Source organism: Rissa tridactyla, chromosome 3 (assembly GCF_028500815.1).
Source record: "Rissa tridactyla isolate bRisTri1 chromosome 3, bRisTri1.patW.cur.20221130, whole genome shotgun sequence".
Taxonomy (NCBI): Eukaryota; Metazoa; Chordata; class Aves; order Charadriiformes; family Laridae; genus Rissa; species Rissa tridactyla.
Genome location: NC_071468.1, coordinates 84021784 through 84046564, shown reverse-complemented (window position 1 = coordinate 84046564; position 24781 = coordinate 84021784).

The following is a 24781-nucleotide window of genomic DNA, read 5'->3' as shown; positions in this document are numbered from 1 at the left end:
CTTTTGTTTAAAAAAAAACAAGTAGCTGCCCTTATTTAAAGAAGGAAAAATTATCTAAGTCTAGGAGATATTAGTTTCTGAATCACTCCATTTCATAAACACCTAGCTGAGGGATGTCTGCAGGAGTTCAAGTCAAGAACTGAACTCCAGAAAGAAGAATTCACAAGAATTATTCTCTTCAGTTTTTCCAAAATTCTAGTGTAAATTTCCTTAAGATCTCTTGATTAAAATTGATTCAAAATTTCTTTGTAAATCTGAGCTCAGACTGCAGAATGAAATCCAGAAGCCCGGATGAGGTAATATTACAGTTTATGGAAAGAGGTAAACCCCTCAGAACAGAATCAAGAACAAGCAGAACTGATCTGCCTACAAAAATATCTTCAAGAAACTAAAGGATAACTTTGTAGGTTAACAGCTACAGCAAACACATGGAAAGAGTGGAGTTTAGTCCCCACTTCCAAGACTGTTGATGTATTTTAGGTAATAATTGTGAAATATCCATTAAGGAATGAGTTATCTCTCTACTCAGCTGCTGCAGAAAAGGTGAAGGAGATATGTTTTAATTACAATATATGCAAAAACTGTATTTTGACATTGCATTTTTGACAGTACACGGTAGTTCATGCTAGGACCAAGTGCTAGATCAAGTCTCTTTCAAGTTACATTTTCCAGAAAGAGTCCTGCTTAGCATTTTGAAGACTGAAATATATTTGGTCAGGGATAGATTGGACCGATGGGCCAATGCTAATGGAATGTGCTTCAACAAGGCCAAGTGCCGGGTCCTGCACTTGGGCCACAACAATCCCAAGCATCGCTACAGGTTTGGAGAAGTGTGGCTGGAGAGCTGCCTGGCAGAAAAGGACCTGGGGGTTCTAATTGACAGGCGGCTGAACATGAGCCAGCAGTGTGCCCAGGTGGCCAAGAAAGCCAATGGCATCCTGGCTTGTATTAGAAATAGTGTGACCAGCAGAAGGAGGGAGGTGATTTTCCCCCCGTACTCAGCACTGGTGAGGCCACACCTTGAGTATTGTGTCCAGTTCTGGGCACCTCAATACGTCAGAGATATCGAGGTGCTGGAGCAAGTGCAGAGGAGGGCAATGAAGCTGGTGAAGGGCCTGGAGAATAAATCTTATAAGGAGCGATTGAAGGAGCTGGGACTGTTTAGTTTGAGGAAGAGGAGGCTGAGGGGAGACCTCATCACTACAACTACTTGAAAGGACATTGTAGAGAGGTTGGTGCTGGTCTCTTCTCACGGGTAATTAGTGACAGAACAAGCGGGAATGGGTTCAAGCTGCAGCAGAGTAGGTTTAGGCTGGACATTAGGAGAAAATTCTTCACAGAAAGAGTGGTTAGACACTGGAATAGGCTGCTCAGGGAGGTGGTGGAGTCACCATCTCTGGATGTGTTTAAGAGTCATTTAGATGTGGTGTTAAGGGATATGGTGTAAGGGAGAACTTTGTAGAGTGGAGTTGATGGTTGGACTCGATGATCCCAAGGGTCATTTCCAACCGAAATGATTCTATGATTCTATGATTCTGTCAGTGTGGTATTCATCTGTAAATGTCCATGTGTTTGCTGGAACTCATTGCTACTGTGTTGTCTGCCTGAATACTAAGGCACAGCATCCTGATAAAATAAGTCCATTCATTAATACAATAAAGTCTTAATATTTCATATATATATTATATTTCATATATATATATATTAACTGCTCCTCTATAAACTGCTAATTTTTTAACTAAACAGCTGCACAGCAGTATTCATATTATTATGTAGCAGCACCATACAAGCAGCAATGAAAAGTCTCATGCCTGTATTTCAGGTTCTGTCCCCCAACATTTAGCAAGTGTAAATGATAGATTTCTGTATCCAAAATTGTATCAACTTCTCTATTTCATTTATATATTTGTGGCAGGCCCATCAAATCAGCTCTAGCAACCCTTAAAATTCTCCCTGTTTCATGTGGCAAATAAAGCCCTTGTGCTTATATAGAAAAGGCCAGAAGCTCTCAATCAGGACTATCAAAGAAAGGTTTAGCTCCAAGGTACCTGGACAATCAATTGCTGTTTAATTAGGTTTATAATTACTAGTGACTGTCTCATTATAAAAAGCAGCTGGTATTGATGTGCCACTTGAACTTATCCTTGTATCATGAGTATGTGGTAGTAAACATCAGCAAGACAAGCTGTCCATCAGTGCTAATGTTTGCTTAGATCTAGAAAGGAATTAAAAATGCAGTATTGAAGTGGCAGAACAGGACAAACTTTGTCTTATTCTAGGCAATAGCAGTGTGTATTTTTATTTTGGCAACCTTCTACTGGATTCCCAGGGAGTCCTGACGTAGTCAAGCCAACACCCAATACAGAACTGGAGTTCCTATAGAAGGACTAGTAAAGACTTCAGGAAATAACACCAAAAATAATGGTCACTTGTGGACATACCTGACAAAGCAGCACAATGACAGACCGTCTCAGGCATCAGCTCAGTCAGACACGGAAGCTAAACACGGAATAACTAAAGTTAGACTGAAATAATCACCTTATGTCCATTTAAAAGTCATATGAGAGACATTGGTGTCCCCAAAAGGGATTAATCTCATCCAAGAGGCATCTGAAATATCTGAGATTAAATGCTTCAGAAAGTGCCTACTTCTCTCCTTCACACAGGATGAAGCAATTAGTTCAGATTCTGATGTCTTTTATATACCTATAGGTACATAAGATTGATCCCATTCGAAGTGTTCCTTTGCCTAAATTCCCAGAGGGGTCTGATTGGGCATTCCTTCTCGGAGCGTGCCTAATCGGTACTGGCAGTTTTAAGCTGAGTATAACTGGGGCTGACTCATGTTTTATCTAATGTCTTAATGACTAAAACAAAGTATGGTGCCTGCGCCAACACGCTCATCAGCCTAAAATTTTCCACTTTGCCGGAAATTATCCTGACTATATTGCTGTGGGCTATATAGGGATGAGAAACTCATGTCAGAGGTTGTTGCTACTGCTGTGTGACTGATTAAGTTACTCTCCTAAACTTCTCACGTTAGAGCAATTCCACTTTGTTTCCACAGCTTAATACAATAGTCGCTGGACTAGAGCATGAAAATTAATCTCAACTTTGGTGTAACATGCAAAACCAGGGAGAAAAAAGAGGATTCAAATGTGGATTCCAATCCTCACTGCATTTAACATTTATACAATGCATAGGGGAAAAAACTAGGCTTTAGAAGCAGGTAAGATAGATTGGCATATAGGGAAAACTTGCTTTTCACCTCCCATTCAAACAGAGGAAAATAAATAATGTCGAATCTAGGTGAAGGTAGATGAATACATGCACCTTTATGTAAACAGAGATGCATGGGTGGAAGCAAACATATCTTACTTACTGTGACATGACTGAACCCTCTTTGGTTTCTGTATGGTTTTGGCCAGCTCACAGTCATCATTCCTGAAAGAGAAAAATTATAATTAAATGCAAAAAATGTAGTTTTTAATGACTGCTACACACGCTCTTGAGCTTCAGGCTACCATTTGTTGCATAATTTTTTATTATTTTTTTTCCTGCATTTTCTTAGGGGTCCACCAAACAAGGGAGTCCCAAAGGGCTGATTAAAGCAGATGTTGCTCGATACGTTTGTCACAGTAAGGATCTGATTAAACAAACATTGTACTCTCTGTAAGTACATTCCAATTGTGTTCATGAATGAAAAGCTCTCTGGAATTGCACAGACTTCTTAAGGGAAGCCCATTTTACTTTAAGATATTCTTACTTGTAAGGTGCTAATTAAAAAAGCTAATAGAATTTGACAGAAAGTGTAGGCTGATGTCTACCTTCTTGGTAAAAATCTATTCTCAAAAGCAAGGAAAAGAAAGGATTAAGTAAGAAAGACACTTTATAAGATGGATTGTTTTGAAGCCCCGAACAGAATCATAAAATTGTTTAGGTTAGAAAAGAACTTTAAGATCATCAAATCCAACCACTAGCACTGTCAAGTCCATCACTAAACCATGTCCCTAAGCAACACATCTATACATCTTTTAAATATCTCCAGGGATGGTGACTCAACCACTTCCCTGGACAGCCTGTTCCAATGCTTGACAACCCTTTCACTGAATAACTTTTTCCTAATATCCATCCAAAGCCTCCCCTGGTGCAACTTGAGGTTATTTCCTCTTATTCGATCGTTTGTTATTTGCGAGAAGAGACTGACCTTCTCTTTCAGGTAGTTGTAGAGAGCCATAAGGTCTCTCCTGAGCCTTCTTTTCTCCAGACTAAACAACCCCAGTTCCCTCAGCCACTCCTCATAAGGCTTGTGCTCCAGACCCTTCACCAGCTTTGTTGCCCTTCTCTGGACATGCTGCAGCACCTCAATGTCTCTCTTGTAGAGAGGGGCCCAAAACTGAACACAGTATTTGAGGTGCAGCCTCACTAGTGTTGAGTACAGGGGGACAATCACTTCCTTAATTCTGTTTGCCACATTATTTCTGATACAGGCCAGGATGCTATTGGCCTTCTTGGCCACCTGGGTACACCGCTGGCTCGTATTCAGCCAGCTGTTGACCAACAGCCCCAGGTCCTTTTCTGCTGGGCAGCTCTCCAGCCACTCTTTCTCAAGCCTGTAGACCTGCATGGGGTTGTTGTGATTGAAGTGCAGGACCCAGGACTTGGCCTTGTTGAACCTCATGCTGTTGGCCTTGGCCCATCAATCCAGCCTGTCCAGATTCCTCTATAGAGCCTTCCTACCCTCAAGCAGATCAACACTCCTGCCCAGCGTGGTGTCGTCTGCAAACTTACTGTGGTGCACTTGATCCCCAAGTCAAACATTTTAAGTTCTTTGATTTCTAGGACGATAGCAGTAACGTATTAGCAACTAATTGCATCTGTAAGTATTCTTCAATCTGCTCAGAGTTTTCTATTGAATACTTGTGCCGCCAAAAAAGTATTTTTTTAATGTGTGCATAGAGAGACAATAGACTCAGGTAGACTAGCTGTAACAAAGGGAGTCTAAACTCTTTTAGCTTCCTTCATAAAGCATTATGTATATAGATGAATACAGATTTATGCTTAGAAAATCAACTACATTTCAAAAAATAATAATTTTAAAATATTGGTGTAGGGTTCTCCTGGCGTATTTTCCTTCCTGGAAAAGGAAGGAAAATAAATAAAGATGAGGAAACAGGGAAGCACAGAAATAAATTATTAAGACGATGCAGTCAAAGAGCTTTCCTTCTTTTTAGAAGGGATAAGTTTTAAAAGGAAAGTAAAATTAAGAAATCTGGAAGCTGCATTGGAAGTCTGCTTTACTGAATATGGCAAAATTACCAAAATGGTGAGGTCGTAGGAAATCTAAAGCATTGTTATTTTGATTTTTTTAGCATATATTTCATCATAACCCAACAGGGTGATGTTTCCCTCTTTCCTCTTGGGAACTGCATAAGGACTTTTTTTTGTTTGTTTCCCTGACTTTTTAAAACTAATCTTTAGCTTCCCAGGGAGCAGCTACTTCAGTTTCCAGCTTTGGCTGTGGTGTTCATGGCCAAGCAGGACAGCTAAGCTGAAACACTGTCTTCTGTGAAGCTCTCACTGTATGATTTGATAGAGTGTCTCTACATGTAGGCTATCAGCCTCGAGTTTGGAATGGACAAAGAGGAGACATCTGGAATTTGAAGAACAATTGAGCGTATGACAGAATTTTTCCCAAATCTGAAAGTGTGCTTCAGGTTCACTTTGTTGAAGGAGTTGACTTCCCACTTGTTTCTGTTTGCCCCATGTTGGGAAGGGAGTACTGGTTATGTCTTGTAAAAGAGGAATGACGAATGAGATAGCAAATCATTGCCATCTGACATGTATCAAAAATAAAGGCTGTGGATTTTTAACATACATAAATCGATGCACACATAGATGTACAATTAAAAGTACACTGGTATATCCATCAGGTTCCAAGTACTGCTGTAGTTTTCTTTATTTGCATTTAGTCTCAGAAGCTACTTGAGAGTAAGGCTTACTGAGTTTGAATATAGCCTTAAAGAAACACCCCCACAGATGCTCTTTATAATGTCACTTTTAAAATAAAAGAATATGTTCCTTTGCACTGGAACCAGCTGGCTTCACCAAATAGTGTATAATTTTAGATGATAAAGCCCTTTTACTAGCTCTTGCATTTAGAGGTGTAATTTGAATACCCAGGAAATCAATATCTGCTTTGCTAGATGATTACAACCAAATAATTGAAATATCAGAAGGGCAGTGAGCCATAGAGTCTTTGTACTGAGCAAATAAGACATTTTAATGACAATACTTTCAGTACAAGCTCAGTTCTTAATGTAATTGTGTGCAACTTTTGAAAGTACTGTTTTTAGCACTCTGCAAGGAATATAGGTGTGTAAAAATGAGCACCTGAAAACACCAGTGGCAGTTTTGTGTCATCAGTTTTTAAACAGAACTCCCTGTTGCTCCCTACAGTACTGCTGCAGACAAGGCACAGAAACTCCACTCAGGCAGGAACATTATGCAAATCCAAGCCAAAGTGACAAGATTGATTTTGGACAAGTCTGAGGGCTGGAAACAAGCTGCTACTTCTTGCAAGCTAGAAACAGTGCTTTATGAACCCTGGTTCCTCTGAAAAAAATAAAATGAAAGGATCTGTATAAGGGAAATACTTAATTCATGTTTTCACTTGTAAAGAAAAAAGGATTCTCCCTTATGATATAAAATCAGGAGAATCTGTAGGTGAAGAACAAGTCAAGGTTAATATAAATTATGTATCTGCTACTTAGTTGCAAGGCAGAGCAAAGGAAGAAAACAGGCTTTCTTATCAAAGAATGACTGCAACATTATTTCAAAGGTATTCACTGTGATTGTAGGATAATAATTTTAAAACTGGGGAAAGCACGAAGGTTGAGCAGCTTACTTAATGAATCCCTAGCCTTTCATCCCTAGCAGTATAATTTAAATCCATCTTTCAGTCCTAAGTAAAATGAGTGGCCTGATATTTGTCCCTCATGGACAGTAATACTCATTATATAACTACTGCATGTAATTTGACACAATTTAGTACAACCAACAGCCGTTTTGTCAGTAGAACACCAAGCTTCAGCTACCATGAAGGCTGAAATCTCTCTTCTTTTTTTTTTTTTCCAGTAGAGAAACTTTCAAAAGCATGCTTTTGATTTTACTGAGGAGTCTGTAATAATCCCCACTTTTTCCCACTGCAACCATCATTCGAAGTGTGATTCCTTACCTCCAACTGTTGTACCAATCCCTCTAAGACGCAGATTTTAACAACGAGCTTTGTGTTACATCTACTGTTTTCTTTATTTTTTCTTTAGGTTTCCACAGGATTTTACTTTTAGATCTGAAACTCCAGTTATCTTGTGCACATCAGTAGCTGCTTGAGTGCAGACCTAAAGCAAGGTGATGTTGCCTTAATAAGAAATTTTGCAGGTCTTGCAGCTGTTTTTCAGTTACCTAATCTGGAAAATTGCTTGTTTCTGTTATTAATTGCAATAATACAAGACACCTTTTTGTATTCACAACATACAGGGACGAATCTGAGACTACTTGTAGCTCTCAATCTAATAATATATTTTCAATACACTACTAAACAGTTACACTACATTTTGTGTGTGGCTTTCCAATGACAGTGACCCCACAAACACTGATGTTTAGAGATCCCATAATCAAATCTAGCATATTTGGAAGATTTGCACTGTGAAATCATCTACAGACTTAGTGAGCAATAGTGAGTATGGGCAAAGTGCCAATTGTCAGAATATGTGGGAGCTACCTTTGCCCTATATCAGTCATTTTTTTCAATATTTCACCTGACATGCAAAGAGCTCATAAAGTTGTTTTTCTTTAAGAAATGCTAATTGCTTCTCATTGTGTGTAGCGAACACAGAACTTCAGTTCGTGTCAGGAGCTTTTTACTGTTTGTATTTGTGCATAAGATCCAAATTTCAGTCATATGCAGCCCCATTGACTCCGGTCAAGATAGGTAATATATATAATATTGCTCTGAGAAACTCAGTTGATTAATTCCTTCACATGTGTATATTTGTAAAGATGAATTCCTACTCTCCTACTCCCATGATTTAATGGGAAATTTCCTATTTAGTGATTGCATCAGTGGTTCCTTCTGCATTATGTGCAATCTGTACCTTCTTATTAGCTCTATCAGATGCTTTTGTTCCCTTCTGAGTAGTGAAAGCTAAGGTCTTATGTATGTTTGTGAAGCCTTTACTAAGAACAGCACCCCAGTGAATCAAATCCCACCTCAGCAAAAGCAGCTATAAAAGCATTGAGCTTGACTCTTTGACTAATAACAAATTTGGTTTAAATATATATTTTTATAAAAAATTATTTATAATAATGAATTCATAGGTTAGCCAAATCTGGCTTTTTAAATAATTATTTTATAATTATTTTATAATTATTTTATAATTATTTTATAATTATAATATTATTATAATTATATTCTTATTATATATAATTCTAAATAAATCTATTTATATTATATATAATGTATATAATGTATAATTATATTATAATTACAAAATAATTATTTTATAATAATTTTAATAAGGATTGTACTGGTATAGTCACTAGAATACTCAGATTTTTTTATTTATTTATTTAGAACATTATCTTCAGTCTGTTGCTGAGACACAATAGTAAAAATAGACCCAGCTAAATCCTGAATGGGTCACGTCTTTTTTGATTTGAAGGAACAACCTAAACGCAATTTTAAAAGACACATGTTAGATAACGAATTTAGTATTGAAAATAAGATTTTTTAGATAAATTTTTTATCTAATGCTCATATAGTATAGAGAATAGTTATATGATTTATAATTAAACAACCTCACTAGTATAAGTCATTATATTGCAAAAGGAAAAAAAATTATTCACCTCCTCTCTCAAAATTGTAAACTATCCACTTCTGTTTACTTGTAAACTATACATGGTCTGTTAGCCAATAAGGTTTTTTGCCTCTTTTGTCTAACTTCAATCCACTTTACTTGCAGCTATTTTCAAGCAATGAATTCAGAAAGGGGTGAAAAAAGCTGAAACATCCGTTCTTAACAGCATGATAACCCACATCATTGTTGTAGTGCATCAAGATACATTATTTCAAAAAAATAATGACTTAAAAAGCACGTTGTGTGTGAGAGTGATGGTTTCCTGCACTCAGCCCTATTCTGACAATAGAGAAATAATGTTTACAATTACCTGGAAGCTGATTACTTCTCTGAAAAATAGACACGTGCATTTAGGCTAATATTTTCATTCACTTCTCTCCACAAAAGCTTTCCTCCACAAAAATAATACAAAGCCCTATTACTCAACAGTACTTGAATAATAGCAAAGTGTGAGCTGTTTTTTTCTTGGAGCTGGGGGGAGGGACCTGAAGAAAGAACACAGAACCCAAGAACTGGATTATGACTTGACATGGTACTTAAATTCACCCTTCTAATAAGCCTAAAATACCACATCAAGGAGAATTTCAAAGACTGCCTTTTTACAAAGTCTGTACAGAAGTCTCTTTTTCTTAGTCTCAAAAGCTTTCAAGGGCAGAAAGGCCAAGACATGAACACTGTCTTATCTGCAGAATTCCCATCAAACATATCATTTAAGAACAGAGTTTCCTATTCCATGTTTTATGAGAGAGATTCAGACAGTTACGGGTTTAGGTTTCATTTAATTATTGAAGAACTTATTTGATCTTGAGTATTTATTACGAAATCCTTTTGACAGAAGGAAAAACCATTAAAATACACTGATTATCAGTTTAATATTTGGGTACTGTGAAAAATTACTATACATCATGCAATCATGATTTTTCAAAATGACACATTTTTCAATTAACATTAAGGAAGAGGCTGTATAGTTGACACCAGTTGTTACCTACAAGCCTGGAGTGTGCTGATTTGTGAAGATATTACCAAAGAAAAAACTGTGTGATAATATTAAATTAAAACTGACATCTACCTCATCATCATCATGAAAGGAAAACAGAAAAGGCCGTGGAAGCAAATATCTCATTATCAAGTGTGACGAAGATTTAATTAGGGTAATTTTTCAAGAATGTTTGCTTACTGGGCTGTGGTTTTCAAATGTCCCCGATTCTTCAAATATTTAAAGTCAATGTTGTTCTCTTCCTATTGACAAGGCATCTCAACAATAAATGAGCAATAAATTCAGCAATACCTCATGTGGATTTTTTCCTTTTTTTCCCTCACATGAATAGGGAAGTGTTGGGTGTCCAAACTCACTGGAGCAGAAACCATTCTTCGTTCAGCTAAAGGAGGAGCTGTCACAGGAGTAGAGCTCAGAGCTGTAATCCAACCACATTTTAATGATAAATTTTGTTGAAAACAGGAAGCAGGTCTTTGGATTCTGGACCTTGATTCCTTTTTAGATGCAGTTCTTATGCCTGTTGAATTAAAAAAAATATTTTTAAAAAATCTTTTTTAGGTTGTTTATGGAATTGTAACACTGACTATGACACCCTTCCCTTCCCTTCCCTTCCCTTCCCTTCCCTTCCCTTCCCTTCCCTTCCCTTCCCTTCCCTGTCATTTTTTCTTTTCTTTTTTCTTTTTTTCCCCTCCAAATTACGGGTCTACATAAGCACTTGACATAGCTTTCACATTATTATGTAAAACTTACTTTTTACTGCTTTTTAATAAAATGCCATCACCAGTGTTTCATTTAATAATTTTAGATTTACAACCCCTCCTATACAAAAAAAATGAAAAGCAACTTTTATTTACTTGTTTTCCTAAATTACCTGTGTATTGCTTGTACATTTACTGTGATTCTGATTTATAAATCTTTTCTTGGTCATTTTCATCAGATAACATCCCCAGACATACTGCGAGATGAGCCTTTATGGCAAATCTCAGACCTATACGCTTTGTTTTGTTTTGTTCAGAGTCACTTAATATCAAAGCATACCTTCAATTGTCTGTGAAGCATGGAGTGAATACTTCCATAACTCACAGCTGATTTTGTTTTCACCATGCATAACATTTAAAATAGATTGTCATCTAAGTTGGTGAATCTTCAGGTGATGCTTCAGTGACCATGAAGAGAGTTAAAAATGTCACAAGAAAAGGTGATAAGCAAATGCATTATTTAATACCAATCCTCAATATGACACTCTTGAGTGAAAAGGTTATATATGCAGAAGGCCTATCTAAAGACCCCAGGTGGACTGGCTAGAGGAATCCTACTTGAATGGTCCCCGGGGGGGCTCTAGGGATTAAATCTTCTCTTTCTTTTGGATAAGGTCTGGCAAAGGAGCTGACTCCAGAGGAGAATGTCAAACCTGTTGGAGGTTACTTTGTGTTGCAAAGCAGCTGCATAATAGGAGAGTTAATTCTCAGTTCCCCAGAAGTCACCTATACTTAGTTTCAGGAACATAAGCTTCATGTGGCCAAAGGCTAATGATAAAGTTAAGACATTTCCCAGATGGAAACTAAAGGGCATAGACCATGTGCCAATAAAACTAAAAAAAAAAAAAGTGAAAAAAGCTGGGAGACTTTGAGAGAGAGGCTTTTAGAGCTATTTCTGTAAAGTTTATATAGTCTTCCTTTAATAACTTGCATCAAAAGAATTAAGTGAAGTATTGTTTTGTCTCCATTGGTAATGTAGGAGAAATGCACACCTTTTTGTGTTTTTTTCACAAGCAATTAAAAATATTTGTCTTGTTTTTCAGTGTAATTTGACAGGCTATAATACTCAGGAATCTGTTACAAATCAGAAAATTATCAATAGTAACAACAACGCTGAGTCTCATGGTTTTGTCTTATGATATAAATCAGTCTCCATATAGGAGAAAGAGCTGTCAAGACAATTCTCCTCTCTAGCAGTGGAATAAATATATAAATAAGATAAAAGCATTGTAAAAAAATAAATTCAGTCCAACAACCATGCAATTGATTATTAAAGTACTACAGCGAATGTAGAATTGGAAAATTGAAAAGCTAACTGGATCCCATAAACTGCCATATATGACTTTAAATCATACGGCTGTCTTCAAGATTAGTAGAAGATACTTCTTCATGGCCAGTTAAAATAATTTATATATGTGTATGTGTGTGTATATAAACATATATATATTATTCTAAAGTGATAAACAGCTGAAACTCATAGTATGAGTTAATTATGTTGATTCTCAAGAACCCCAAGAAGGCAAGTGAACAGGCTGTGGAATATGAGGAATACAGAAGCCAACTGGCATGATGGATAGGAAGGTGGCAATAGATGTGATATTTCTTTAATTTAGGAGCATTTCCTACACCCAGCATTCTAAGAAGCTGATGCAGACTAAATTAAATTACTATAAAGTAGGTTATGATATTGGATACTATTATGTCTTTATCACTATATCTTTATATCACTATTTCTTTGTATCACTGGAGTGATATAGGAGGAAAAGATGCTGGTTCATATTCTGCAAGTCTGGACAATGTCTTTTATGTGGTACATAAAGAGGAGCTGTGGCTCAAATTTCATGTCTATATTTTTCTCAGATTCCTAAGCTGCAAGTTTGAACTACATGTGAGCAAATCATGGCAAGTTTCCTTTATAATTATGGAAAAAAATAGGTATTTCTGAAGTATGGTTAATCTTATCTCATGACAATTGTTGTCACACGAATTGTACCCTAAGCATGCCTCTTTCATTGCACTGGTTCTAAAGGGAATGAAGAGTAAATAACCCACAGGAAGACACCAAAAGGAGGATAATTAAGCCTCTCTACAATAAATATGTAACAGTTAAAATAAAAGAGAGATTAAACTAGAAAGCATATTTTTTAAAAAAGTCAAAACACAAAATCTTACAACCTTTGTTCTCCATTGCTCAATGTGTCAGACTTGCAGAGAACTACTGGAGTTGGGATAGCACGTTCACATGAAAATATGTTGATTTTCAGTTGCTATAAGTTTTGGTTTGTGATAAAAGAAATAAAATACCCAGAATACATTGCACAGATGATTGCCAAATGATAGTGGTTTTCTAATTATGAAACCACTATGGGGCAAAAGTATCTCAGAATATTCATTCAGACTAGCCAGGGAAAAGGATCTTTTCCTGAGGCAATGGTCATGGTAATTTGCAGTGTTCATGAGAACACGACAGTGGCAATGACCACAGTACAGTGTAACAGCATTCCATTTGTATGATCATAAGAAATAAATCACCATGGAAGAAAATGCTTCCAAAGATGTCCCAAGATCTCGGTCAATACAAGACAGAAGCTCTACTTCTAATGTAGAATCATAGAATCATAGAATCATAGAATCATAGAATGTGTTGGGTTGGAAGGGACCTTTAAAGGTCATCTAGTCCAACCCCCCTGCAGTAAGCAGGGACATCTTCAACTAGATCAGGTTGTTCAGAGCCTCATCAAACCTGGCCTTGAATGTCTCCAGGGATGGGGCCTCCACCACCTCTCTGGGCAACCTGGGCCAGTGTCTCATCACCCTCATTGTAAAGAACTTCTTCCTAATGTCTAATCTAAACCTACCCTGCTCTAGTTTAAAACCATTGCCCCTTGTCCTATCGCTACATGACCTTGCAAACAGCCCCTCCCCAGCTTTCTTATAGGCCCCCTTCAGGTACTGGAAGGCTGCTATAAGGTCTACCTGGATCCTTCTCCAACAACTACAAATGGAAAAAAAAGCAAAATTAAGCTGAGAGTAGTAACAAACTTATTTCCCTTTGTGTCAGACATGAGATTTTATTAGTGGATATGCAGAGCGCAGAAAGAAACACAATTGGATCATAAACCCTTTGGTTCAGTTGTGAAACCTCTTGCAAAGCCCCACACCAGATGACAGTGTTTGCTACTTTATGCAGGATAGTCACACACATTGCTGAGCAGATAAATGTGCAATGCAATAGTGTAACCAAGAACTGCAAAATCAGTCATGGAAATTAACAAACACTATCTAGTGTGTGGCTACATGGTTTGGTTATGCTTTGGGCTAGGAAAACATGTCATCTCACTAAATAAATTATTTTTTCCTGTTCTTCCCCCAGGCAGGATTGACTAGCAATGACTACATCAAGAGACGAGGTGACTGGTATAGAAGGGCCAAAAAGAGGCATTACCTGAGTCTCATCTGTTCATTTCAGGAAGCATGTTAACAGGTTAGGCTAGTACCTAAAAACACAAACATGTAGAAGTAGTAACACCCAGGTGCTAGGGAATATATCAGGGAAATCTATCTCCAAACCCAAGGAATGTTCTGAAGCAAAGGATGTTAAATTCAGTAAAGGCAAATGTAAAGTACTGCACTTACTTGCTAGTACATACATATACCAGGGAATATCTGGGCAGGCCAAAGGATTACAGATCACCTGGAGTTAAAGTGCAATTTAAACTGCATAGAAATCAACAACGTGATGACACTTAAGAAAAGGTAAATGACATTCTGAAATGGATTAAGACTGGACTTCATATTTATCCGGATCCTGCTCTGACCTGGCAATAGTCTAACCTTGGGCTATACTCTCATCACGTCCAGATCTAGGGCATCTTACTGTACAGGGCATGTGGCATATCCAGGTGATCTTGAATGCCTTTCTACATGCAATGTAGACCATGGGCAATTTTGAAAACTGCCAGTGGAGGCACAGGGTTGTCCTTTTCTGACTGATTGAAAAGGTGCTCATCCTTAAAGCGTGTCCACCATGAAGTCATACATGTTATTAGCTGGATGTTTGGTGCAGGAACGTGCACAGAGTTATGCACCAATCTCAGCTGAAATGTCATGGTCAGTGACAGCCACCCCTAGAGAGAAGCCCCCCACCAAGCACCATTTCCACATCCTGCTTGTGCTTCCTGTGTCATTGACTGATTGTACCCTGGGTAGAGCAAAGGAGAAGCAGCCACAGAGTCACAGTTTTTCTCATATGATCCCAAAGCTCCCTTGAGCTGTCACCTCTTAAGGAAGATGGTGCCTGCTGCCTACAGACTGAGTTGTTTGCCTGATGGCGTCCAGATGAGGACACAGCAAGAGTGGATTAGGAGTTCACGAAGGTCACCAGATCAGACACAGAAAACAGACATAGCCGAATAGGACCATCGTATGTTCAACAGGGGAGGTAATTATTTAAATTATTCTGATCAGTTTAGCACTGATGAAGCCTCAGAAGGATTATTATGCTGAGCTCTTCACACCAAAGTTTAAATTGGAGGAATACTGGAACAAAACTGAAGAGCGAAATAATGACCGGGGGTTTAGGAAAAATAACCTGTGAAGAAAGGCTGAGAGCACTGCTTTGTTTAGTCTAGAAAAGAAGAAAAGACTAACGGGAGATATTAAAATAGTCTTCAAATATGTAAAAGATTATTAGACAGACAATTCATGATGCCCACTTTACCCGAGGACAGAACAAATCATAATTGACTTAATTTGCAGAAAGGGAGATTTAAATCAGTTTATATGAAAAAATATTTCTTAAACTGTATGGATAGTTAAGTGCTGGAACAAGTAATGCAGGAAGATAGCAGAATTTCTGTTGTCATATCTTTTTTATGAACACATTTAAAAAACATCTGTCTGCTACTCCCATTTTTGTGAATAGGAATGATTGCTGCATTCCTAAAAATTAAATTATTTTCTTTCTTGAAAATCTATACCTACATTCATGGCTTGAGATATTATTTTAACTGTGTTTTTTTTCCAAGGGGAAGGGAAATGAAATATTGTAAAAAAGACAGTAATACTAAAATCAGAAAGTAGGTCATGGGAGACCCTCTAACGGAGATTTTGGACAGCACATGCTGAGGTTGGGCAGTTTTAATTGTTCTTTAAAGGGTTCTTGGACTCTACTTGTAAAAGCATTTTTTAAAAGAGAAAATACCACCTCTATATCTGGAGTTGCATGACTTTGGTTATACCAAAGAAGAACTTCTGTGCTATATTTTTTTGTAGTTTGTCAAGTGAGTCTGTAAGATTTTTCTTTTTCACTGATACTATCAAATGTAATTATTTCTTGCTGTGTTTTGTTTGGTTGTTTTTTAATTGAGAACCTTTGAGTTTTTGTTACATTAATCCCTAAAATATTTATTAATAATGAGTTAGAAATGCCAGTCAGTCTCCAAAAAACTCCAAGGAGAGCTGCTGATAAAAGTGAATTTGAAAAGCACAGCTTACATGCATGATAATTTACTGGAGAGAAAAAAAAAAACTGTGTTTTGTATCAATTAGGCTTATCAGTCCAGATGTGGTATGCAAGATAAACACACCTTTTTGCTATCTTGGCACAAAGCAATAATTCATCGATTGTGTTAATTATTGGTATGCTGCACAACATCTCTTTTGGTCAGATAACCAGCTATGCTATGCAAAATGTCCTCAAGTATTCCAGGTCAGGTAATAGGTTGAAGCTATTCTTGTTGTGATAATATTTCATAGCTGTAAAACTGGTGAAAGCTTTGTGGGCAAATTTTGAAAGCTCAGAGGCAGCCTTACAGGGAAGGCAGTGCAGCTCCTTACAGAGCTGGAGTTTCCGGATGATGCAAACTGCTTGAGCAAGGGCAGAACAGAGAATTGGTTTTGAAAAAGGGGAGCACTTGGGGCAGTGGAACAGCTTTATATGTCCCCAAAATATAACCTGTGGGAGAACATGGGTAGAAGATGCAAAATGTCCAAGCCCACTTTGGCTTTCCTGGATCCCATGGAACAGAATAGGAAGAAATGGATTGTCCCATTCTGTGCCCTGTAATCTGGACAGTACAGGATTGTTGACACATTTGGGTGAGCTCTGTTAAAAGTACCAGTGGTTTTCATAAAAAAATTCAGCATTTTCAAGCTTCTTTGTTGCTGTTAAAAAATGTTACAGTTAGAATTTTACTTTTTTATGATTTTTTTTTTTAATGCAGTGTCTTCTGTTCACTATTTTGCTTTTTTCTTTTCCTCTTTCTTTCTTTCCCTCTCTTCTTTACTGTTTGGCTGATGGTGTCTTGCTTTGTTGTTTCATATCCCACTGCCTGTTTGAAGTGAACTGTGTCAGTGACCAGGTACTGGAATACACTATATATTCATCTTGGTCTTATGGAGATTTCAAAATTCAGTGCAACAGCATTAATGAAAAACAGATGCGTAAATCCAATATGTACACAGCAAACACTCTCATGTATAACACATTCTGCATGAGTATCTCAATCAAATTCTTTCAGCGTAGAAACCTACAAAAACAATAGCTTTTACATTGAGCAAAGAGAAAAAGGAAAAAAAAAGAAACAAAGAAAACAAGAAGAAAAAAATCATTGAAAACCAAGATGGTTTAAGGGCCAGATTTAACAAGTCTGATTAAATCTGGAGTTCTCTTGTCTGTTTGTTTTCTCTTCTCTTGATGAATGCTGTCCATTGAACATTGTTTATCTTAGTTGAAGAAAATCTTAGATATTTTGCCACAAAGAGATCTATTTCAATGAGCTTCAAAGTTCTCGTTTTTTCTCTAGACCAGCTGGCTTAGTACAAATCCTGCCTTATAACCCCACTTATAAGCTACAACAGTGTTTCTGCTGTATAAATGCTGATAACACATCAAAATTCCTATTCTGATATACATTCTGATATGCAGGGTTTTTTTCAGGAAGCTATTTTGCTAAATCAGATTGTAAAATAAGTTGTCCAGAAAAGGCCTTCTTAAGCAAATGAAAATTGTTGGTTTTGATCTTATCCAGCAAACTGAAAAATAGCTAGAGCTATATGACTCCATAAGTATGACTTTTAAAAAGTATCACCAAAGAAGGTAAAGGTTTTATCTTTTCTCATAAATTTGAGATCCAATATGTAAGGGAAAATATGTACTTTACTTAATGAAATAAAAGTCAAACTTTTTTCCAAGCTAAGGTAGGCATAAAAATTGCTATATTCAAAAAAGGAGTCTGAAAATTGGCTGCCCAGTCTCAAAACCTAAACAAGGAACTAGGTAAAAACTTGCTCTTTATGAATTTTCAAAACTCTTATGGGTGTGATATTCATTTGTCCCAGCGGTATCTCTGTGGTTGGTAAAGGCACTAACAGACCCGTTGAAGTGAATTTGAGAGAGCTGAGGTTCAATCCAGTTGATACTAAACCAATAATTTAACCAATATAGTTCATAGATCTCATTGTAGCAAAATGAGAATGCACTTTGTCACAACACCTGATATTTAAGGCAAGTCAACTCCACGTACTCTTCTTCAACAGAAGAGGTTGGATAAGAAGAAAACAAAACCTAACTACAAGAAGGTGGTGCCTTATTTTTACACCAATCTTCTACAGATGATCATTTATTAAAAAAAAAAAAAAGAAAACTATTGCTGTTACAGTGTATCTCTGCTTAGTTTGGTGTCTCTTATATTCAGAAGTGTCATAGACAAAATTAATCCCTAGCAAGGGTACTTGCCAAATATTCAGATTAAATCTGAAGCTTTAATGAAGGTTTATCAGTTTGAAATTGCTCTGCTTGTGTGGTCTTGTAATGGTAATTATATTTCTCTTCCAAGTCAGAAAATAGGAAAAAAAAAAAAAGAAAAAAAATAGTTTTCAGTGGAAAAGACTTCAGATTCCCACACAAAGGAATCATCACTTACAGTAGAACTATCTACACCATGCACCAAATACTGATACTGCTAATCTGCCCTAAATTTTCAGCCTGAATTTTTAAGCTTTCCTCAGAGATTCAAGAAATATCTTAGTGGAACCAAATCCTGTCAGACTGTGCTGAGAAAAAGATGTGCTGCAAAAAATACGTATCTCACCAAATTTACCACTTGAGGGCAAAAAACCTGCACCTCAGCTTTTGGCATTTTCTATGGATGTTGTAAATGTGCATAGATTGATTCTGGTACACAAGAACATGTGCCTGCCTGTCAGGACAAAGTGCAACCACACACCATTCCCTGTGTTCCCTTTGTGACCGAGTCCCACTGGAAGAAAACCCAGCACACGACCAAATCCAAACAGATGAACACAGATGGAGCCACAATTACTTCCAACGGATCCCTTAGTTTGAATTACTGGTCTAATAAATATCTCTACTTTTTTTTTTTCTTTCAGCAGCCATCCGTTTGGGTTTTTTTTTTTTCCTTGACTCTTTTCCCTTTTCTCAGTTCCCAACATCAGTGAAATCCAGAATTGACAACTAAAGCTATTGCCAGTAAGGCTGAAGAAGAAATCTGCCATTAAATGTTAAACTATGCACAAGCATAATAGAACAGGTGTAACGGAGCAGGGATATGTGACTGTGTGTCAAAGGCATTTTTGCCAGGGTTTTAGATACATGACAATGACGAAGGTTGCCTTTAGGCAACAGGGTTGTAAGTAGCGCAATATTAGGTTGGACAGTAGTGGGTCATTTTGGCCAGAGAGTCAAAACTCACTAGAGACATCACTTCCTCTAGCGATCCTCTAGGACTGGGGTCTTCAGGGACCAAGAAATTCCATCCATCCAGAAGGGAGTGCTAGAAGAAATGAATGGACAGCAAAAACATAAATGCAAGTAGAAATAAGTCAAAAGACAAAAGCAGTTAATGGGAGAGAGGTCAAAGCAGTAAATCATAGATAAAGAACCTCCTCTGGACCAACTCTAACAACAGGTTTCAGTGTGGAAAAAATTTGGACCAGAATCTACTACTGGTACAGAAACTGCTGGTAGAATGAACATAAAAGGGAAAAGTATCAGAAGCTTAATTTGGACAGAGAGATGATACCAAGGAGAAGAGATTTCTGGTCTCTTTGCTCTGCTATAAGTAATAAACTCAGAAAAAACAAACCAGAGGCCCTTCTAAGGAAAATGCTGAAGCTTATGGAGTCACTATCCCCTGGGAGGGCAAGCTAAAAGTTAGGATGGGAGCCATTCTTCAAGTTGACTCTAAATACTAGTAATGTAACCCAAGAGAAGCAACACTGAGGGAGACAGAGGATGAGTATGAGGAAAATAGCATTGATTAAAATATAATAACGCAAGTAGTAGTGACAGCTTGCAGTTTACTGCCAATTTTTGTTCCCAGGCAAACCCGTGAAACATAATTTGCTCTTGTAATCAGACATGCAACAGCAGGAACAACCCACAATGTTAATAATGGATTCAATTTCATTTAGTCTATAATGGGAAACAATAATTGTGATAAGCACCCTTGGTCTTCACTTTTTCTCTCACCTTGTCCATTTATGCAAACACTTATGTGTATATAAAAAGCTAGGTGTCATGGAGACCTGCTTGCTGCCTTAGTCCAATCCATTCCTGCCTGGCATTTTATCAAACTGGTAAGTTTAGAAATCAGACATTTGCCTGCACCTCAGGGAGGGTAGAATTCCTCTGACACACACAGTTCTCATCTTAAAATATGTAATCTATTATACACTAATAAAATATTGTTTTTACAAATGGAACTGATTATTTAAGTATGCAACACATTTTAAAATTCCTCTTATGGAGAAAAGCTATTACAATAAAATGTTCTGCTGTAACTCACTGTTTTCAGAAACTAGTCAGTCCAAGAATGAACACATTAACAAATTTATGAAAATCAAACTGAATTCACAAACATTTGGGAAACAGAAAAAAAAAATTGAAAGATTAATCAAATAGATTGTTTGTGATGAAGAGTTGAAGCCAGCTGTATTCACAGAAGATGATAATCTGTTCATTAAAGCCTACTTAATTTGTTATTATTTTATCAAAATTCAGAATATAATGCTGAAAAGGCAGTTTGGCGCTTCTGATATTTGAATAACAGTTTTATTACCTTTTAACTTGTTGAAACAATTAGAATGTGACAGACGTGACAAAAAGGAGAGAATTAGCAGAAGATACAAATCCCCTCACATCTCACATAGAAATCTGAAGACTTAGCTCATCACTATATTCCCAAGACTTGAATTTAACCAAGGTAGAATCATTTACGTGGTTCATGTATTTTCATCCTTAACCTTGACACATTATTTTCAGAGTCAAGCTCCTTCTCTTCTCAATTTTTATTCTTAATATTTTAGTTGTGACTATGAGTTTTAATTCTAAGATATACCTCTCTTAAAGAGATAAAGTCCTTTGAAGGAAATTATTCAACATGTTACATTCCAGTCAGACACATTACCTCTCCTGACAACTGACAGCTTTGCATTATACTGCATTAGTATGCTAATTATTCCCAACAACAGTGTTAAATAAACTCCATGATATGCTCTTAATTATAATTTATTTTGTAAAAGATGACAGCTGCATGGATATCATATTTAGGACCATATTGTTGACAGAGACCTCCCAGATCATCAGCTCTGCTCCTCTGATACTGCAGGCCAGCACATCATGAGTGAGGTACCGCTCCCATATAGTGCTTAAGCCTTGTCCGTTGCTCCCATTGGAAGATGCAGATCTTATTTCTCTTTTGGCAAAAAAAGATTCTGATGAGCCATCAGCAATAGGTATTCAGTGGTCTGAAATTATGAGACAGATGGGCTGATTGTCCTCCTACTCGGGTTGGAGGTGAGAGGAAGACACATCCTGGTGGGCAGGAGAGGTGGGATACACTTTCCTCTGGGCGACTGAAAGTTTTACTATGACATAAGTTAATGCAAACAAACTGTGCTACCGAAGACTAGATATTTGCCAAGTGGACATCTTATCCAGTTCTATATGCTTTATGATTTCTACAGATATATCACCATGAGAGCCAATGAAAAAATCTACATATTCGTGGGGAAGAAGGTCACTGTGAATTTTGTTTTACACAAACCTGTGGGTCCAAGTTTGGAGAATCTGAAAAGTACTATGTGCCTTGCTTGGGCCAGCAGGGCACTTGGTATTTCCCACCTTCAATACATTTGATATCTCAAGTGTTATTTTTCTTAAAGTTACACCATGTAAATGTAGAAATATCACAGTTAAACAATTCTTATTAGTTTTATGGAAACATAGTTGTTAATCAAAGAATAAGAGTGCATTTAACACATTTTTCAATGTTTATTACCCAAGTAAACTTATGTTCTCTTGTATGTTCTATTAGATATTCTGTTTCATCCAGTCTGTGATATTTCAAAAAAAAAAACACCCAAAAAACAACTTAAGTGATGGCTTTATAAAACAGCTACTGGTCTGAGTCCTCTGGTGGTTATTACAGGCTATTTGAAAATAAATAATATAGAGGAATCTGCAGTGATAGGCCAAATGTCTATCTTTTGGGAATGCTACCAACATATCTGATGTACAGCTTCTAAACTCGTTATCAGACTGTCTAGCAAACCTTGCTCTGAAACACACAAAGCTTTCTATAACCAACTAAATCTCAAGAAATTTTATGAAAATGGTGTCATAATTTGGAGATTGAGTGTATGTGATAGAAGTTAGAAAGCAAAAAACTGACATAGTTTGGAAAATATAGAGGTCTGAATAAACCTACAGCATTACACAAGAAGTCTGGTAGTCACAGGTTCATCTGGACCTATTAATGCTGAGTTGTGTTATTGCTTTTTACCCAGTACTTGTACACATTTTGACCATGCAGTGGCTACAATCCACTCACGAGTATTATCTTTTCAGAAAAGATTTGAACACACCTTCAAGGAAAGCAATACTATGGGAGGTATTTATGATAGAATTGAGAATTACATTTGGGCTAAAAAGGGAAAAAATACATATGTAACGCAAAATGAGGGCTGCATGAAAGCTGTTATGCTCAAAGCAACAAACTGTGAATCTGAACGCTATCCATGTATTGTAAGTACTACTAGTAGCATCTTTCAGACAACACCTGTTTTGCACATCAGTTATTCTGTATATAGGGGCTGTTTATGCAAGACCGGCTGAAGTTAAAAAGCAAAGAGATAACAAAGATCTCTAAACTCCATATCGTAGACTCTAATTTTAGTTTGGCATTTTCATGAAGAAAATTAACATTCAAGAGAAGGAAGATAAAGAAAGTTATGAAGTGGGCAGTGTAATTTCCTCAGCCTGAAGTTAAAGTACTTTACATCTTTATCTGCTACTTTTCAGAAGCTTTTACATAGCTAAGCTTTTACTCCAGGCACAAAGCTAGGATGCCGTTGATAAACAAGAGAGTAGTTTTTCAGACAGAAAGGACAGATCTGTGGACTTGCACAGTGGAAGTAAAGAGAACAAATAGTACAAAGTGGAAAAAGATGCCCTAAAAGAGGCAATGTCATAACTTTAGCTGCCCAAAGGTGAGGAGACTGATCAAACTAATCATCCAGTCTTTCCTTTCTTTTACAGTGAATGGAGAGAAAAATGCAATTCTTCATTCCTATTTGGGACACTTCATTTAGAGCAGGGTGTATTAATTTTCCCATAAAATATAGAGGGACTACAAGCTGATCAACTTAGACTTGATGCCGTAATTTTCATGTACATACATTAAATTAATGCCTTCACAGGAGTAAATGTCCTATTTCAATTACGTAGCAAAGACAATGAGACAAATGACAGCTATTGTTTCAAGAGTTCAGAGGGCATATTAAAAATAAAATATCAACTCAGTAGAAAATAAAATCAAATATACTTCCAAATAATTACTTTCAAATACATTGGGACATTCTCTGAAAAAATGTATTAATGGGGTGGAAATTTGTGACAGATTTGGTTGAATGGTTGGGTCAGACATTGAAATGCACTTGAACTGAACTCTAAAACTAGGTTCTTTAGCTCATAATGATGAATTCATACCCTAGTAAAACTTGATGTTATTTCTAGTCTATTGTCATAATACCTAAAATAATAGCACATCCTTTTCTTTTTTTTTTAATTTGGCCATTTTAAATATTTGAATAACAAATACTTCAAACTTTATCAAATCCACAATTAAGTTCAGGTCCAGAAAGAAACCTTTTTCAAAAACATGCAGTGCTATCAAATGATTTAAGCAGTGGACAGTGGTACCAGTTGCATTATGAATGCATACTACAAGATTGTTTTGGAGATGATTCTACCAAGAATAAAAATTTATATATTCTTCATAAAAATTTGATAGTGCTCAGGGCTCATTAATCTCCGCTGTATAAAATGTTGAGCCAAATTCCTATAAAATCAAATGCCTGAATGTTCATTACTTAGAGTCTGGTAACTCAGGAATACTTTCCCTAAGGGACTTCACATTGTTTTAATTTTTGTGTGCATGTACATTGTTCTCAGTAATAACTAGTGCAAATCAAGCAGTTTATGCCGTTCCCTTTCATGAAATTTCAGGGAGAAAAGAGAAATCAAAGCCTCAAAATCTCTTGTAGAAAACTGTCCCCGGAGCAATTGCTGGAGAGAAGAGTATAAGTGGTTTTGTGGGGTTGCTCGCATGACCCGCACTTGGGGTGGCCCCGGTGGCCCCAGCTGCTGGGCAGGACCGTGAGTGGGCGCGGGGCACGTGTGCGCTGTGGGCACGGGACCAGAAACAGAAAAACAGAGGGATTCAGCCTGAAAAGAGGCATAAAGGCAGGATGAAGAGTTGCCAGGTGGGGGACACCCTGCAGGGGGACCGGCAGCGGCGCCACCCGGCCACCACCTGCCCCGGGCCGGGCCGGGCAGCGCAGCCCCGCGGCCGTCGGCGGCAGCCCCCGCCCCGAGAGGGACCGGGCGGCCGCGGGGACACGCGGGGGGACCCACGCCGGGGCATGGGGGGCTTGTGACCAAAGGGCAGGCGGCAGAGGGGGGCTACCTGGGCGCCAGGGGGTGCCGGGTGTGTGTGTGTGCGCTCCTGGGGGTTAGTTACTGGGGCCGGGAATTGCGTAACTGTTTAACACTGTGTAACTGTCAAGTATCGTGATTTATCACT